Genomic DNA, 18,663 nt, shown 5'->3' with positions numbered 1-18,663 from the left:
TTTCCTCTGCCTTTTACTATGCACGTAGCTGAAGAAAGCCTTTTTGTTGCTTTTAACATCCCTTGCTAACCTCAGCTCATTCTCAGCTTTAGCCTTCCTGACGCCATCCCTGAAATTCTGTGCTATCTGCCTGTACTCTTCCTTTGTTACTTGGCCTTCTTTCCACTTCCTATATGTGTCCTTTTTTGTTTTCAGGTCATCCCTAAGCTTTTTGTGAAGCCATATTGGCTTCTTCTGTTGTCTTCCACCTTTTCTTCTTGTTGGAATGGTTTGTGATTGTGCCTTGAGAATTTCCTTTTTTAAAAGCTCCCACCCATCTTGGACTCCTTTTCTCGCTAGCATCGCTTGCCATGGGAACTTACTGATCATTGTTCTGAGTTTATTAAAATCAGCTTTCCTAAAATCCAGGGTACGCATTTGACTACACTCGGCTTTTGCTTCCCTTAGAACCAAGAACTCAAGTACAACATGGTCGCTTTCCCCCAGAGTTCCTGTAACTGCTACTTTATCCACTAAGTCATCTCTGTTGGTTAGGATCAAGTCAAGGATAGCCGATCCTCTAGTTCCTTCCTCTACTTTCTGTAGGAGGAAGTTATCCGCCACACAAGTCAGGAATTTCCTGGAGGGGCCATGTTTTGCAGAATTTGTCTCCCAACAAATATCGGGGAAATTGAAGTCCCCCATTACTACTACATCATGCTTCCTTAAAACATTGGCTATTTGCTTTTCAAAAGTTTCATCCTTGTCTTCTCCTTGATTGGGTGGCCGGTAGTAGACTCCGACCACCAGGTTCCTTTTATTGTTTGCTCCATTTATTTCAACCCAGATGCTCTCGATGGGGCTACCAAGCTCATCCTCCTGTATTTCTGTGCAGAGATATGTATTTTTCACATACAGTGCAACACCACCTCCCTTTCTGTTCCTCCTGTTCATTCTGAACAAGTTATATCCTTCAATTGCTGTATTCCAGTCATGAGAGTCATCCCACCAAGTCTCAGTTATACCTATCAGGTCATAATTTCCCTCTTGTATTAAGAGTTCAAGTTCGTTCTGTTTGTTTCCCATACTCTGGGCATTAGTATATAGACATCGAAGACCATGTGCTTCATAGTCTGGCTTTCTTCCTACATGTGTCTGAAGACTATTATTGGGCGCTATCAGAGCTGTTCTCTCCATTGCAGTGCATGCGCCTATGTCCATTGTTACCCCCAACATTACATCTCCCTTCCCCGTAGAATTCAGTTTAAAGCCCTCCTGATGAAGTTGCCGGTTAGCCAGCCAGATAGGCGGTTAATAAATCTAAATAAATAAATAAATAAATAAATAAATAAATACTCATATTTCACAGGTGATACGAGGAACATGGAGACTGGGAGATAAGCAAATAGCACAATGGCAGCCATGGCAAAGACTTGGTTTTATATTGAATTTTACTTGCTCTTGTTGAACTATTGGGCTTCAGAAACCCTTACTAATCTACTGCAGATCTTCCAGAAATCTACCAGCAGATGCTGATCTACCTTCTGCCCATCTCCAGGACAGAAAGTAAACAAGGAGCTGCTTCAACCCTTGTATAAATTAAATGATTTTCACCTCTCAAATATATCCCAAACAAGTTTTTAACCCTTTTTGTCGTAGGTTATCAAGGGCAGTATCCTATTTGACACTATTATTAATGCAAATTACATTGTGCTAGCATAAGCGACCTCTACTGCAACAGCAATAGTGTTTGCTGGTGCAATGGGATTTCCTGGAAAACCCATTGTGTCAGCAAATGAAATTGGCATTGTACTAGAGGTCACTTATGCTAGTACAATGTAATTTACATTAGCGGTAGTGTCGAGTAGGATACAGCACTCTCTTGTTCTTGGGGCCTAAGGAAGAGGGAGACAAAGCGATGGCTGTTCTCTTTTAGTGCCATAATCACAAACTGGGGTGTGTATTAATTTCCATTCCCTGTTGTGTTTATTAAAAGGTGTCTCTGTTTCAGTTTTCTGTATCATTATGTTCCATTTCCTCTCATTTGTCTGTTGAACCGGAAGAGAAAAGAAAAAAGAACATTCTTTTGAGGAATAAATATAAAACAGAAACTTTTGAGTCCAACAAAGCAGCAATTATTGCAATAAACAAGTATGACAGATGCCCCCCAGCAGACCCTTAAACATGTTTCCTCATCATAACAGAGAATAGAGTTTTCCAGGTCATTGAAATCTCTAGTCTGATTAAAAAATTCTTTGTTACTGAAGGGGTTGAGACGGGGAGGTAATTCAACATGGACATAGCCTCTAAAACTGAACACTGAATCTTATGACATGATCAAATTACTATCCTAATAAGGGCTGCTTTCCACATTTCCTTGATCGACTTTTTAAAATTGCCCAGAAAATAACAGAATAAACATTCTTTAACACTGAAAGAGTCAGACACAAGATTGGTCCAGAAGCTTCGCAGAGCACAGGTTTAATACCTGCGGCTGACTTTTGAAGCATAGCAAAGCCACATTTCTCAGCAATTTTCTTGCTGCTTTCCTGTACACACATTCACTATTTGTGAAATGGTAATAATATCCTATTTCCCCAGCTTCTAGTGAGAATGCTATTTATTTGTATCCCTGCCTTTCTCCAAGGAGCTCTGAGGGACACGCATTCCATGCAGTATAGATGAGGAAGCTTCCCATTCTGGTACTGACCAGGCTCTCACTTAAAGATGTAAAAGTATATTTGCTGCCAAACAAACAAACATGGGTAGCATGGAAATGTGACTTCTTCAATCTGCAAAATGAAGTGGTACAGTCCAGCATGAACGGTACACATAGTTATGTGTTGTGCTGTCCATGTAGCTTATGTTTCACTATTTCCCAAGATCAAAGGTCCTACTCAGGGATGTAGACATGCAGTTCTACAACTATGGGCTACTTTAGTCAGACTGCTGATGGTCCATTCCTCTCTGAGCCAAAGAAATTGGAATTTTCACTTCTAAAGTTCCTGCCTCTTGGTTGTGATGGTCTCCACCCAGAGCATCCTGGTGGGGCAGGGGAATCTCCATGACAACGGAAGGAGAAGCGAATGGTGGTTTACCCAGATTTTTCAAGGAATCAGCTTTGGTCCGTGCAGGGCTCCACGAACAAGTGCTCTGCACTTTTACAAGTCGCTTCACAGGCACATACTTCCGGGTGGGGTGAGGGGACTGGAACTGAACGTCATCAGACTGCCAGGGGTTATTTAACCAATGGGAGAGCCTCCCCCCAACCCTGTCCAGGCTCTACCTCCCTTTCTCCTTCACCCTGAAGCTCAACCAATGAGAGAGTGCCCTCCCCCCCGAGACTCTCCCCCCCTTCCTCCTTCCCCATTACGGTCCTGCTGTGATGGATCAAAGGACTGACGCTGCGGATTAGTTACTTCTTAAAAACAATGAACCAAACATCAAAGAAAAGCAGCTTCGAGATGCCGCTTCATAGCCTTTAGGGGAATTACTTAGTGCTTTAAGGTTCCTAAATGTGCTATTTCAATTGATGGAATCTCACTAACTTTGGGAGTGTGCTTTTAGGGAACACGCCTCATTGACCACAATGGGAAGTTACTTCTGAGTAGACACAAGCAGGTTTGTGCTGGGAAACACAGGGATGCGAAATACTCCTTGACCGGAGTCACAGTGAAAGGCACAACCCTGAGCAGGGCTTGCATACCCAAAGTAGATGTGGGGGTTGGGGCACACAGCAAGTATAGGCTGCTCCCTCACCCCACCTTTTCTGGCTGCACTGGTATCCCTATTGGAGCTGAGCAGCCACCATTTTATTTTCCCAGACTGCAATGCTGACTGGATTCAATAGGAAGTGTGTCAGCATTGCTGCTGGGCTGTCATTGTAAAGACTAATTCCAGAAGATAGCCATTGACATGGAAGGCTTATAGGACACACCAGTCAGGAAACTAGCCATGACCTTTATTTTCCCTCTCTAACAAGAACAGAACTATTAACTCCTGGTGTTCCACCCAGATACAACCAAGTCTAGTGCCATCTAGTGACTAAACCATATAATGACACTATCCACACAGCCACGTTAGTATTTTGCAACAAAAAACAGCAGAGTCCAGTGGCACCTTACGTTCTAACAGGTTTTGGAAAGCTTATGCCACAATAACACTGCTGAGTTTTTAAGGTGCCATTAGATTCATTGTAGTTTTCATCACAGAGACAAGGGGCATATCTACACCGCAATGTTATGCCAGATTGGCTCTCACAGCTTCCACCAAAGAATCCTGGAAACAGTTGTTTAGTGAGGGTACTGCAAGTTCTCTGTTAGAGAGCCCCAGCCCTCCTTATAACACTACATTTCTTAGAGTTCCCTGGAAGGAGGGAATGACTGCAAACCCAGTTTAAGTCTCTAGCCTAGATACTCCAAGAGATGGCACTCTCAAAAGCTGTAAATGTAAGCAGTATTGTCTTGTGCCAGATCCCCATCTTGTATGATTAGAACACAAAGTCCCACACTCTGCACTCTCCTACCCATGAAGTGCATACATCCAAACAGGAATAGAGATACCATGATGGTGAGCCTGTCAGTGTTTGGGTGGCTTGGCCTGTTGGCTTGCTGGAGGAGGCCAAGGCTCATCAAAGGAAACAAACAAGCAGTGATGTAGCAGCAATTTTGAGTGACCCTTCCCTCTGGTCTACTGATTGATAATGAAAGAGTCAGCATCAGGCTATTTTAGACCTCTCTCATGTGACTGTCCCAAGATATTTTCCTGCCTGAGACAGAAAACAGATGGCCCCCACCCCCAACCAAGTCAAGGTACCCAAGGCCAGCCAAGTTATTTTGGTACCTGAAGCAGAAAATCCCACAAGCGCATCTCTCCCTCCCTGGCAGTAAGAATACAAAATAATAAACTAATAACTAACCATTTACAGCCTTTTTGTGATACCTGAAATCAGCTGCCCTGGCGGCTGCTTCACTCTATTTAGTGGGAGGGCCAGCACATACATGTACTTCTGAAAGCACACAGAGTAAAATACCATTTATCTTGCATCCAGGGAAGAAGATGCTTGCAGTAGGGTTGCAAGATGGCCCTTATTTTTAAATGATACCCTATCTTTTGTAAGAAATACCCACATCAAGCATAACAGCCATCTCTTGTTTCAGAACACTGCAGTTCCAAGAGGGCAGGTGGGCAAGAAGAGAGAGAGAGGGCATCTCTACACCAGCCTAAAATCCTGCATTTAAACCAGAGCTTTCTGCTTCCGTTTTAAATGCAGGATCACAACTCCCTTTTTCACCTGCTTCCTTTCCCCCCTCCTTCTCCCCATATCTGAGTCTTCCATTATCTTTCATTGATCTCGCTCCTCTTCTTGCCGCTTTTACTCATTTCACAGAGGAAACTCAAGCAGAACACAATGGGGTAATTTGATAGCTCATTATCGGCGATCTATTTAAAAATGGAAAAAAGGGCATTTAGTCCAGGAGACACCCTGGAGGGACACGGCGTCATGTAAAGAGCCCACAAACTTCTGTGAAGGAACAATCTCAATTGCAGGATAAAAGCTCTGTGTGAAGAAAGCCAGAGAGAGGGATCGCGTTCTTGCACTGCAAATCTGGTTTCAAATAATTTTCTGCTGCACCGAAGAAAGAAAAAGGAAGCAGATACGTTAATATTACTCTCATTATTGGCAGTTATAATTGTATCAACTTGAGCATGAATTCATTTGGGAAATGGATCATCATGTCCTCAAGTGGCTTCGCTAACTGCAAGTAACAATGAAATATGAGACCATCAGGGGGTAGGGTGGAAAGTTACTTTGCCCTCTAATGAGGATTGAACAAAAATAGTCCACTTGGAAAATGGGGTCCAGGTGTTAGCCTAATTCTAGGCTCTGTTTCAAGTAGGTCGAAGATGTGGTTCAATATGGTTGGGCTTTTTACCAGGGGTGTTTGTTGTTGTTTATTCGGACAGTCGCTTCTGACTCTTCATGACTTCATGGACCAGCCCACGCCAGAGCTTCCTGTCGACCATCGCCACCTCCAGCTCCCCCAAGGTCGAGTCCGTCACCTCCATCCATCTTGCCCTTGGTCGGCCCCTCTTCCTTTTGCCTTCCACTTTCCCTAGCATCAGCATCTTCTCCAGGGTATCCTGTCTTCTCATTATGTGGCTAAAGTACTTCAGTTTTGCCTTTAATATCATTCCCTCAAGTGAGCAGTCTGGCTTTATTTCCTGGGGTATGGACTGGTTTGATCTTCTTGCAGTCCAAGGCACTCTCAGAATTTTCCTCCAGCACCACAGTTCAAAAGCATCTCTCTTCCTTCGCTCAGCCTTCCTTATGGTCCAGCTCTCGCAGCCATAGGTTACTACGGGGAATACCATTGCTTTAACTATGCGGACTTTTGTTGTCAGTGTTTACCAGGGATAATGTTACTGGAATCAGTGGGGTTTTCAAGTACATGGGGGACTTGACTGTGAGAAGGGTGACATCCAGCCAGCCAGTCAGTCAGCCTATGGGAACAGAGAAGGCAGGGGGTGTTGCTAGGATTTTAAAAGATTCGGGGCCCGGGCTCATAGGACATGAAGTTGCAAGTGCTAATTTATAACAAGCTATGCAAATTTAGAGATAGTTATTAGGATTTAAATTCAGAGGAGACAAAGGCAGGCAGTTAATTTCTCATCCAAATCCTTTCAATTTGGATGAGAAAATTCTTCAATTAAATTGCACCTTGACCCAGATCATCCCAAACCAATGGAAAAAGTTTTTTTCTAAGCTTAATTGCCAGGCAGGAGGAGATATTTTTGGCCAGTGTTGCAACATGTGTGAAGGGGAGCATTAACTCTTCCCTGCCCAGCTGTAATTCCCCTTGGCAAATTGCCCCCTGCATGGCAATTAAGCTGAGGGACAAAACACACCTTCCCTTGGCACCAATGGACAATCAGGGCTCTGTGGAACAGATCTGCAGGAAGAGCCCCATGGCCCCATTGCCCCTGAGGAAAGGGATGGTGAACAGATTCAAGGACAGAATCACACAAAGCCGGGGGGGGGGGGTAGAGGAAACAGTACCACCAGGGAATGGGCTGCTGGTTTAAAGAAAAGGCATGGCAAAACAAGACATCATGTCTTGATCTGTGGTTCGGGGTGGCAGCTGGTCTCTGGAACAGGTTCTTACTCAAATGAAGCAGGAATATTACAAAGGTAGAGAAACAAACCGGAATTAGCTCTACATTCATTCTCTGGCCAGAAGAATGCCCAGAGTATGGGAAACAACAAACAGAACGAACTTGAACTCTTAGTACAAGAGGGAAATTATGACCTGATAGGTATAACTGAGACTTGGTGGGATGACTCTCATGACTGGAATACAGCAATTGAAGGATATAACTTGTTCAAAAAGAACAGGAGGAACAGAAAGGGAGGTGGGGTTGCACTGTATGTGAAAAATACATATCTCTGCATAGAAATACAGGAGGATGAGCTTGGTAGCCCCATCAAGAGCATCTGGATCAAAATAAATGGAGCAAAGAATAAAAGGAACATGACTTGATCCTAACCAACAGAGATGACCTAGTGGATAAGGTAGCAGTTACAGGAACTCTGGGGGAAAGCGACCATATTATACTTGAGTTCTTGGTTCTAAGGGAAGCAAAAGCCGCGTGTAGTCAAACACGTACCCTGGATTTTAGGAAAGCTGATTTTAATAAACTCAGAACAATGATCAGTATGGTCCCATGGCAAGCAATGCTAATGAGAAAAGGAGTCCAAGATGGGTGGGAGCTTTTAAAAAAGGAAATTCTCAAGGCACAATCACAAACCATTCCAACAAGAAGAAAAGGTGGAAGACAACAGAAGAAGCCAATGTGGCTTCACAAAAAGCTCAGAGATTACCTGAAAACAAAAAAGGACACATATAGGAAGTGGAAAGAAGGCCAAGTAACAAAGGAAGAGTACAGGCAGGTAGCGCAGAATGGCGTCAGGAAGGCTAAAGCTGAGAACGAGCTGAGGTTAGCGAGGGATGCTAAAAGCAACAAAAAGGCTTTCTTCAGCTACGTGCATAGTAAAAGGCAGAGGAAAGAAAGGGTGGTTCAGCTATTAAATAAGGATGGCAAAACGATAACAGATGACAAAGAAAAGGCAGAGGTGCTCAATTCCTACTTTGGCTCAGTCTTCTCCCAAAAGAGGGTCTATGACCCCCCTGGCAAAGGCGAAGTACAGGCTGAAGGGGCAGGATTGCAGCTGGAGATCGATAGGCATATGGTCAAGGAACACCTAATGACTTTGAATGAGCTCAAATCTCCAGGGCCAGATGAACTGCATCCTAGAGTAATAAAGGAACTGGCAGAAGAACTCTCAGAACCACTGTCTATTCTCTTTGAGAAATCATGGAGGGCGGGTGAAGTGCCAGATGACTGGAAGAGGGCTAATGTTGTCCCTATCTTCAAAAAAGGTAAAAAGGAGGAACCTGGGAACTACAGACCAGTCAGTCTGACATCAATCCCGGGGGAAATTCTGGAGCAGATGATAAAGCAATCCATCTGGAAGCACCTTGAAAACAATGCTGTGATTACTCGAAGCCAACATGGATGTCAAAAACAAGTCCTGCCAGACAAATCTGATCTCATTTTTTGATCAAGTAACCTCCCTTGTGGACTGTGGCAATGCTGTGGACATCATATACCACGACTTCAGCAAAGCTTTCGACAAAGTGCCCCATGATAACCTGATGAGCAAACTAGCTCAAAGTGGGCTAGATGAAACAACAATCCAGTGGATCCACAGTTGGTTACAGAATCAGACTCAAAGAGTGCTTACCAATGGGATCTTCTCCAACTTGGGAGAGGTAACGAGCAGGGTACCACAGGGCTCAGTCCTGGGCCCAGTGCTTTTCAGCATTTTATTAATGACTTGGAGGAGAAGGTGCAGGGAATGCTGATCAAATTTGCAGATGACACCAAATTGGGTGGGATAGCTAGTACCTTGGAAGACAGAAACAAAATTCAAAGTGATCTGGATAGACTGGAGCACTGGGCAGAAAACAACAGAATGACATTCAGTAGGGAGAAATGCCAAGTTCTGCACCTAGGAAAAAGAAACCAAATGCACAGTTACAAGATGGGGGATACGTGGCTCAACAACACCACAAGCGAGAAGGATCTTGGAATTGTTGTAGACCACAAGCTGAATATGAGCCAACAATGTGATGTTGCTGCAAAAAAGGCAAATGTTCTTTTGGGCTGCATTAATAGAAGCATAGTTTCCAAATCCTGGAAGTACTAGTTCCCCTCTACTCAGCACTGCTTAGGCCTCATCTGGAGTACTGTGTCCAGTTCTGGGCACCACATTTTAAGAAGGGTGCAGACAAACTGGAGAGCGTTCAGAGGAGGGCAACAAAGATGATCAGGGGACTGGAAACAAAGCCCTATGAAGAGAGACTGAAAGAACTGGGCATGTTTAGCCTTGAGAAGAGAAGACTGAGGGGAGATATGATAGTGCTCTTCAAGTACTTGAAAGGTTGTCACAGAGAGGAAGGCCAGGATCTCTTCTTGATCATCCCAGAGTGCAAGACATGGAATAATGGGCTCAAGTTACAGGAAGCCAGATTCTGGCTGAACATCAGGAAAAACTTCCTGACTGACAGAGCAATACGACAATGGAACCAATTACCTAGGGAGGTGGTGGGCTCTCCCACACTGGAGGCATTCAAGACGACGCTGGACAGCCATCTGTCAGGGATACTCTGACTTGGATTCCTGCATTGAGCAGGCCTTGTAGGCCCCTTCCAACCCTACTGTTCTATGATTCTAAGAACTTAATTTGATTCAGCATTCAGCCCCACAATTTGTTCGCAATGCCAGGGCTTAGCTTTGGAACATGTGAGTAGATTGCATCTGAACATGTGCATACTTGCATTTTTCTTCAGCAGTTTATGTGTTCTCCACATATGTGGGATTAGGCAACATGGATCTCTCTGTTTCAAAATGAATTGTGGCCACTTCTGTTCTTGAAGATTCAGTACGTTCTAGAACAGGGGTGGGCAACTTGTGGTGCTCTAGACGTTTTGGCCCACAACTCCCATCATACCTCACCACTGGTTGTGTTGGCTATGGTTGATGGGAATTGTAGGCCAAAACATTTGGAAGATCACAAACTATCCATCCCTGTTCTAGAAGATTTCCATGCTCTGCTGCTACTTGTAGTACGGGTTTGGTGACAAAGCACTATAACTGAATGGATAAAGGTACCGAGATGATATAAAACAATTTGAGTGATCTCTCTCTTCCCCTTCCCTCTGAAGTCAGACCCAATTATTTTTCTTTCTTCCTTTCTTTTTTTGAATATATTTTTATTTATTTTATAGGGATGAAATAAACAGTACCAAAATTACCAACAACCTCATCAGTGCTTCAATTTCCCAGCAATACAATATTCTGATGAGGACACCACAATAACAAAAAGAGAAGAAAAAAGAAAGAGAAAAAGATAAAGGAAAGGGAAAGGGGAGGAGGAGGAGGAGGAGGAGGAGGAAAGGAAGCGAAGTAAAAGAAGAAAATTCCATCCCCCTCGCTCCCCCCTCTCCCTCCCTCCCTCCCACTTATCGAATTTAATTTAAGCTCCAACACCCCCGTCTCCAACGTCGTTCAGTTTTAAAGACTATATCTATAACCTTAACAATCTTACAATTTAATAAACAACCTTACATTTCTATATCATATCATCAATCTTACATCAAAAAAGAAGTCTAGAATTAATTCCCAAAAGCCTAGTATTATTATTCGTTATATATATATATATATATATATATATATAAATTTATGTAATAATAAAACTTAATATAAACCTTCAACATTCAGTAATATATTTTATACTAGGTGTATTATCTATTTTAAAATAAAAGCAAGAAAAAACAAGAAAAAAAAGAAATGAAAGAAAGCAAATATATATATATATATATATATATATAATCATTTATCTTCTGAGTTAGCCTGGATCATATAGGCTAAATAGAAACAATTAACAAAGCTTGTTTAAAGATTCTAGTTCATGGGGTTGTAACAAAATTCTCACACTTTTTTATGTTCAGCCAAGCCTCTGCCATTTCATGATTTTGAAACTTCTTCATCTGACCTTCAGACACAATATAAAGAGTCGCAGGATATTTTAAGTAGTATTGTAAGTTCATTTGTTTTGCAAAGTTCTTTGCTTTGATAAATTGTTTTTTTTTATTCGCCACCTCTTTGATGTAGTCTGGAAATAACATAACTTTATTTTGTTTCCAGGAAAGGCTTCGAGCCTCCCTAGCCAGATGCAGGATAAAATTTTAGTGGAGACTTTTGCAAATTGAGCTATGATGGTGTAATCAATCCCTTTAGCATTTGGCACACAAAATGCCTGCTTAATATCAAGTAAATAATCAGATGGGATAGGGAGTATTTCATGCAAAAGTTTATCCACAAAAATAAGCAATTTTACATCATTAGGCAAATTTTTAATCCCAAAAATATGTACATTGGATCTCTTCATGAAGGCCTCCAGTTGAGAAATTCTATCAGAGATGTTTTTAAAATAAATTTGTGTCGTGGTTTCGTTTCCAGCCACATGGTCTTCAAGCTCATTAATTTTCGACTCCATTTTTTGCCGTGACGCATTAATCAAATCTACAGCTCCTTGCAGGGCGGTGATGGAATTTTGGATTAAATCCAACCTCTTGACTTGCTCTGTAAATTGCGAAGATAAGGTCTTTATCAGCGTAAATAATTCACCTATATCTTCTCTTCTTGACACTTCTGACACAGAGGATTCGGGGGGAGTAGATGCGAGCTCCTTTCTTCTCCTCGGCGCAGACATGTTTCTCTCAAGCAGATCTTACAGGTCCTCAGATGTTCTCAAATATTGTTAAAATCATCCCTCAAAGTTTGTTGATATTTCTTAAAGCATATATTATATGGAACACATCACCCCTGTTTTCTCCTATAAAATAGGAGCCTCAGTACAGCTTTTTGCATTGGTAAAGCTCTGGGGAGATAATCCTGGAATCCAGCCCCACCCCCACTATTGCGTGGGAGTTACCTTTCTCCAAGATGTTGTCCAGAGTTGCTGCCTTGCCCCCCCTTTCCATTCCAGGGGGGAGATGAAAAGGTTTTTCAACCTTTTAAAAAGCTGTTTGAGAAAGCTCCCAGAGAGCCCCGTGGGAAGCTACCAGAGCGACATCAGTCCCAACTGGAAGTCACCCAGTTATTTTTCAAAGGAAGTAGAAGGGTTGGGTATGCCTTGAGCCAAAGAAATCTGTTGTATAGGTAGAAGGAATGATTGTAAGACTCAGCAGGCCTCAAACACAAATGTCCTGTATTTATCACACATAATTGCAGAACTTAGCAGAAGCTCCACCCACTGCTGCTACTCCCAACTTTACAGGAGCTTGCCAAGGTTCAAAACAATAACTAACTGACAGTACCCCCCCCACGAATACATAACAAAATCCATACTCTGAACTAGAATATAGCATGCAAATGATGAAAATGTTCATAACCAGGCCCAATGTTAGCATTCTTGGCCAGCTGCTGAAGCCCCATCACCTCAGTAAGGGACAAAGAAATGATGTCTATCTGCCCTCAGGGAGGATTAAGTTCCAGGCCAGCAGCCACAATTTGACTATTAGCCATTATTTTGTTTTTCTCACAATAACCTAGACATTGGGTACCTCTACATTAAAGAAAAAACCCACAGTCCTACCAGGCTTTCTTTGTTGTGCAGCCTTTCCGTGCTTACCGCGGGCTTCCAGATGGCAGCCAACGGTGATCACATGATTGCTGAGAGGGGAAGTTTTCGCTTTTCAATGCTCCATAGCTCTCAATGAAACATCACCATCTAGCGGCTGTTTAATAGTGCAGTGACGAATTTACACAGTGGGGAAAATCCAGGATAACTTTAAATACTTCATTATCTCCGAATCTTTTTAACATGGAATAACTGGGAAATATCGCTGGATGTGCCCTGGAAGTTGATGATGTTGTGAAAAGGACCCACAAACTTCCATGAGTGACCCACCACGAGTGCATGATAAAAGCCCCGTATGATGGCGCTCATTGTGTCAATTCAGAACTCTCTCTCTCTCTCTCTCTGTGTGCTGTTTTCCATTGTTTGGGCGGGTGGGAGGGCTGTGTGTGCCAGGGCCTACTACCTAGAGGAACTTGGATACTCCTCACATTAAAAAAAACACTTGTTTCTCTGCTGAGCGACAAGGCAAGCTCCCTCTGTAAACCTTATGGGGCACTCCCACACCTGGGGTTGGCCCTGCACACTATACCTTTTCACAGTAATTGGGATATTTGAGCAAACAAATAATGGTGGTGTTGTGAGCGCAAATGTACCATTCACAGGACTCTGATTCCAGTTTGATTTCAGAAGAAGATGACAAGTACCAAGCCCCTTATATAGAACCAGTCACATCCCGAGATCAAAGGTGCTTTCAGAAGGAGGGCTCTTAGCACTAACCATCAAAAGGCGTTGGGCAGCAATTCTGTCTTTTCCTCTTTAATGTATTTTTTATGGAAAGCAAAACAATGGAAGAAAACCCAGGAGGGTTACAAGTGGAAGACGTTGTCATCCGGATCTCCTGTTCAGTTCTGTGAATGAGGCAGGGCAATCACATGACAAAAGCCTTGTTTGGAAGCATCCCAGGATTTTACTCCTCCTTTGGAGGCCTCACTAGTGCTATTTATTATTGCTGAGGGGCCTAAATAAAACTAGGGTCTGTTTTATTTAGGCCACACACCCCACCCCCCGCAAATGGTCATCAAATGAGCTTACAAGCTAATTGAGATGGGATAAAATAAAAAATTGGAGGAGGAAAAAGTGAAAAGAAAAGAAAAAATATGGACTAGCTGAAATAAATGAAACTTACAGCATTTTTAAGAGAATCAATTATTCATTAGAAACATTGGAAAATGTTAATCACTTAATGACACACTGAAGGAAAAAATGGTAAGCTCAACTTACCGGCTATGCCAGTGCTCACCTTCTCTTAAAACTTCCCTGTGTGTATATTTATATTAGCAGTAGGGCCTTTCCCACTTATATTAGACCTTCAACATTGCCTCTGGAGCCATCAGAATCCCCTCTCAATCAATTTCCCAAAGCTTTATGTTTCACGTAAATTGCACATCTTAGGGTGGGACTCCTTCCAAAGCCCATCAATTCTGGTTCTTAATTGGATAGAAGGGTCAGTGCTGAATGAAGTAAAGCACCCATCTGCTACCTCCCTTGGGGCAGAAGAACTGGGCACACTCAAGCAAATGCCTCTGACATTTAGCCACCTTTTTGCTGTCTGAAGGATGAGATATGGATGCAAAAGAGAAACACAGAATGCATCCCTTCACCTGCTCCCATAGATGATTTATTATGACTAACTGCACAGCTAACATTCATGTTGAGCAGTTCCGCTATGGACTATATGCAAACAGGTTTTGAGTCCAGTTCAAAGGTACCCATGGCAACCAACCTTTATGGGAAAATACACATTTCTGCACGTCAGACATGACTTGACTTTCAAAAGAGCAAGTGACAAATGTGCTACAGGCTTTATAGGAAAAGCTGTGACATATTAATAACATGGCTTTAAAGTTCAGGTCTGTGCTACCGTTGATTATCCAGGTGTCATTTATGGAATGGAGAGTGGAATACATGAATATATGCAGAGCCCGAAATATTGATTTTTCCAGGCACATTGCTGCAAGTCAAGTACAGCATGGCTTTAAGAGCCGTGAAAAGCCTGCTACAGATCCCCACTCAATCTGTGCATAGATTAAAAATATGAAATATGTGGCAAATGTCTGTCGTACAGGTTATGTTGGTGTGCGTGTTGGGGAGACCTGGGCCTACCGGGGGCGGGGGGCAAAGGGGGCAGTTTGCACTGGGCCCCTGCACAGGCCCCCCCCCCACATGCGTTATTGTATTTTATTTTATTTTAATAAAATGCGAGCCATTCACATGAGCCAAGACAAGGAGAGCATTTTTTTTTTATTTCAAAAAACATGCTTGCACATGCTCAGAACACTCCTGCTGCTCCAGAGCCTTTCCCTGGATTGGAAAGGCTTTGGAGTCTGCCTGGTGCCCCCCTAATTAAGAGGGGAAGTGCCACAAAAAATAGGATCGGCTCAGGCTGTTAGCCTGAGCTGGCCAATCAAAGATGACCCCTTCCCTTAAGTAATGAACTGAGACCCATGCCTGGCCTCCATTTTGTGGTGCTTTACAGGGCTTCTCAGTCTGTTCTTTTTACCCTTTCCTTTCTTTTGGTGGTGGAAAATAATGCCTTAGAACACACATTTCTGGCTACATTCCTCCTGTTTTCTATTTGCTGGTCAAAATTATTGTTTTAAACCTTGTGATTATGTAACCCATACTCAGCATTGATTTCAATTGCCTGCTGCCTCAGTTTTCCTGTGTGTGAAATGGGTTCCTTCCCTTCTTCCAGTCACTGATAAGTTGCCTTAGAACACATATTCCTGGCTAAAGTAAATTCCTCCTTTTTCTGCTTGCTGGGCCACACTTTTTTTTTAAAAAAAGCCTGTGATTATCTATACCAAATATTCAAGGGCAACTTTTCAATCCTTTCTTCCTATAAAGGTCACCCATTATAACAGAACTTCTGGTCATAATCCTTACTCCACATTGGCTGGTTATGTGGTATACCTCGTAGGCTTTCTTTCAATCATTTGCATTTTCACTCTGAAGTCACAGTTAGTGTAATGACTCTTGGGCTCTCTTCACACCTGGCATTTTATCCCACTACAAACTGGACCTTTTGATTCCAGATCCTTTTGGGGATTTAGACTGGCTCTGTATACAGGCATCTTTCATTGTGCGTCCCTTGGCTCTATACTGGTTCACGGCAGGGTGGAGCTGCACGGAACAATCAGGACAGAAGGGGGGTGCTGGTCCCATGCCCCCTCCCCTCCTCTGAACATTGGTTCTTGTAACATGATTGATCGCTCCACCCCATCCCTCCACTCCTCCACAGCAGGAGGGAAGTCGGAAGCCCTTTTAGTGACCTGAATAGTGGGCTATGGGAGCTGGTCCGGCTTTGTGGCGAGGGAGAGAAAGTCTTCCCGGTGGCTACCCTGGGGTTGCTGGTGCTGCTAGCCCTTCTCTGCTAAATATGTCAGTGTGTGATGGAATTAAATGCAGTATATTGCTTGCACTACTGAGTTTGAAGGTTATACTGATTTCTGGTTCCCAACTACAGAAGTAAGAAATCCACAAATGAACTTGTATACAGTCAATGCACCAAGCCATCCCTAGCAGCAGCAGCACCCCCCCCCCCGGCAACAGTTTCATGAGGGGCACATTCTTCATTAGACCCAGCTTGTTTTCCCCCCTCCCCCCACGCTGTTGTTGCTCTTCTCCCTTCCCAATGACCCTGCAAGGTGGGCTAGGAGAAGAGATTGTGGCTGGCTAGGGCTGAATCTACACTTACCGCCTTTTTTCGCTTCCAATGAGGTTTCACCACCCACCTTTCACACTACGCAGTAGCTGCCTCGAATTGGAACCGGAATTTCCCACTTCCGTGCTCCCGCTTTCAATACCCTAATATCCCAGTATTTCCCCTTAATGTGCTCTGATTTTCCGCCTTCACTACCATATCCAGTCGTAGTCCCCTCCCCCGCCTGTCCATATGCAGCGGCGTTTGTATTTCCCTCCTGTCCAATCACAGCTCTTGATGGCCCCATGTCTTCTTCCAGCTACCCATCACATAGCTTCCTCAGCAGCCCTTGTTTCCTCAGCAACAAGCAAAGGGCTGGACATGCATGCACTTGTCTGATCTCGGAAGCTAAGCAGGGTCGGTCCCAGTCAGTGCTTCACAACTTCGAAGCTTCGAAGATCATGCCTCAATTAGAAAAAAAAACATTGCGGAGAAGCCCCAATTCTGCGCGGATAATGCCTTAATTTAAAAAAAAAACATCCGGAGCGGGGGATAGGAGGGGATAAAACTTAGTCTCATTTGAAGGGATAGAACAACCCCCTGCTCAATGCAGGAAGCCTGATTCCCAGGCAGTTGCCCATCTAACTACTGACCGGGGCCAACCCCACTTAGTATCCGAGATCAGACAAACGCGTGCAGAAAAACAGCAGGAAAACAGCACAGCGCTCGAGTGTGAACCGAGCTTGCGCATTCGATGAAGCACTGCAACAGGGAAGATGGGTGAGTATGAATAATCACGTTTTAATGCGAGCGCGTTTAACCTGACCAAATTCATTGCGATGGCGGGTGCAATGTAGATCGGCCCTAGGTGGGAGGGAGTGCTATGGAAAACCACCTCAGCATTACTGCCTTATCTAAAACAACTCCACACCCCAAAAGGAAGCCATTAAAAATGACCATTCCAAGCTCTGCATGATGAATTTATTCAGAGGAGGAGAAAAGGCACTTTTAATACCCATTGAACTCCTAACTGTCAAGCCTTTCTCCTGTGTGGCTGCGAAGGGAGACTCCCCCATCCTGGAGGGAAAAAAGATTCCTGGGAAGAAAAAGCCCATCAAACTGGTGAGTAAAAGGGAGAAGAAGCAGTCAATGAAGTCAATGGGAAGGGAAGGTTCCAAGTGAATGCATTGAAGGGGATGGGAGACCTTAAGACTGCTATTCTAAGTAGACTTACAATGCACTCCTATGCATGCCTACTCAAAAGCAAGCCACACAGATTTCAATGGCACTTACTCCCAGGAAAGGAAAGCCTTACAGCCAATGAGTTTACTCAGAAGTAAGCAATGCTGTATTCAGGGGGATCTTGGAGAAGCATTTGAGATGGTTAACCACTTTACAGTTCAAGCGCCTGTAGTGGAATGGGAGAGAGGCAGAAACAGTCACTGGAAGCGTGGTCAGTGACCTGCTCCTACCCACCAATTTGTTATCATGACAATGTTATTCAGCACTGCCCAGCAAGACCCCCTAGCACATGCCCACACAAAGTGGGACAAAGCACTAAAGGGGAAATACAGAGGGGGGAAATAGCGATTTCAGTCTCAAGCACAGGAAATGCCGGGTTTTCCCCATTTTCGGATAACACAGGAAGAGGGAGGGGAAGTTGTGAGAGAGAGCAACAGGAGAGCAGCAGCAGCATCTAAAGCTCCCGTGAAAACCAGCGATTAAAGAAAATCCTGCTAAAAAACCAAAGTGTGAAGAGAGCCTTACACTCTTGACTGTGCATAGCAGTACAGTGGTATAAGTGCCCTAGCTGCCTCTTGCAGTCCCCTCCAATAGCCAGCTCAGGACACAGATGATGAGGATTCTTTCCAAGGCTTTATTCCTTTATTACTTTATGACTCTTTCAGATACTAATCACTAGTGACTAAGCAAGGAACAGTCCTGGGGAAAGATAGCAGAGTAGCCTAAGCTCCAGGTAAGGCAGTTGGTCCCCGTTTGAAGGGGAACTACGGGAAGACTCTGAACTTATAGGCTATGGAGAGATCCTCCCTCTTTCCCTTGGGCCCTCGGGATGCGACCGTTGTTTGAGCACCAAACAAGCAGAGCGCCTCCTTTCGGCGCCCTCCATCTGTCGTTGCTCCCTGCATCTGTGCCAAGTGTCCAGCAAGCCCCCTTCCAGCGCTCTCTCACTGCCAGGGTCACTATCTATTCCAAGAATGCTGGCAGGAGGAATCTCTGCCAACTGCTGTGCTTGTGAGAGATGAGTGAGCTC

This window comes from Heloderma suspectum, chromosome 4 (assembly GCF_057233095.1).
Source record: "Heloderma suspectum isolate Gila_16-S chromosome 4, 16-S_ref, whole genome shotgun sequence".
Lineage (NCBI taxonomy): Eukaryota > Metazoa > Chordata > Lepidosauria > Squamata > Helodermatidae > Heloderma > Heloderma suspectum.
Note: the sequence above shows the minus strand (reverse complement) of the source record.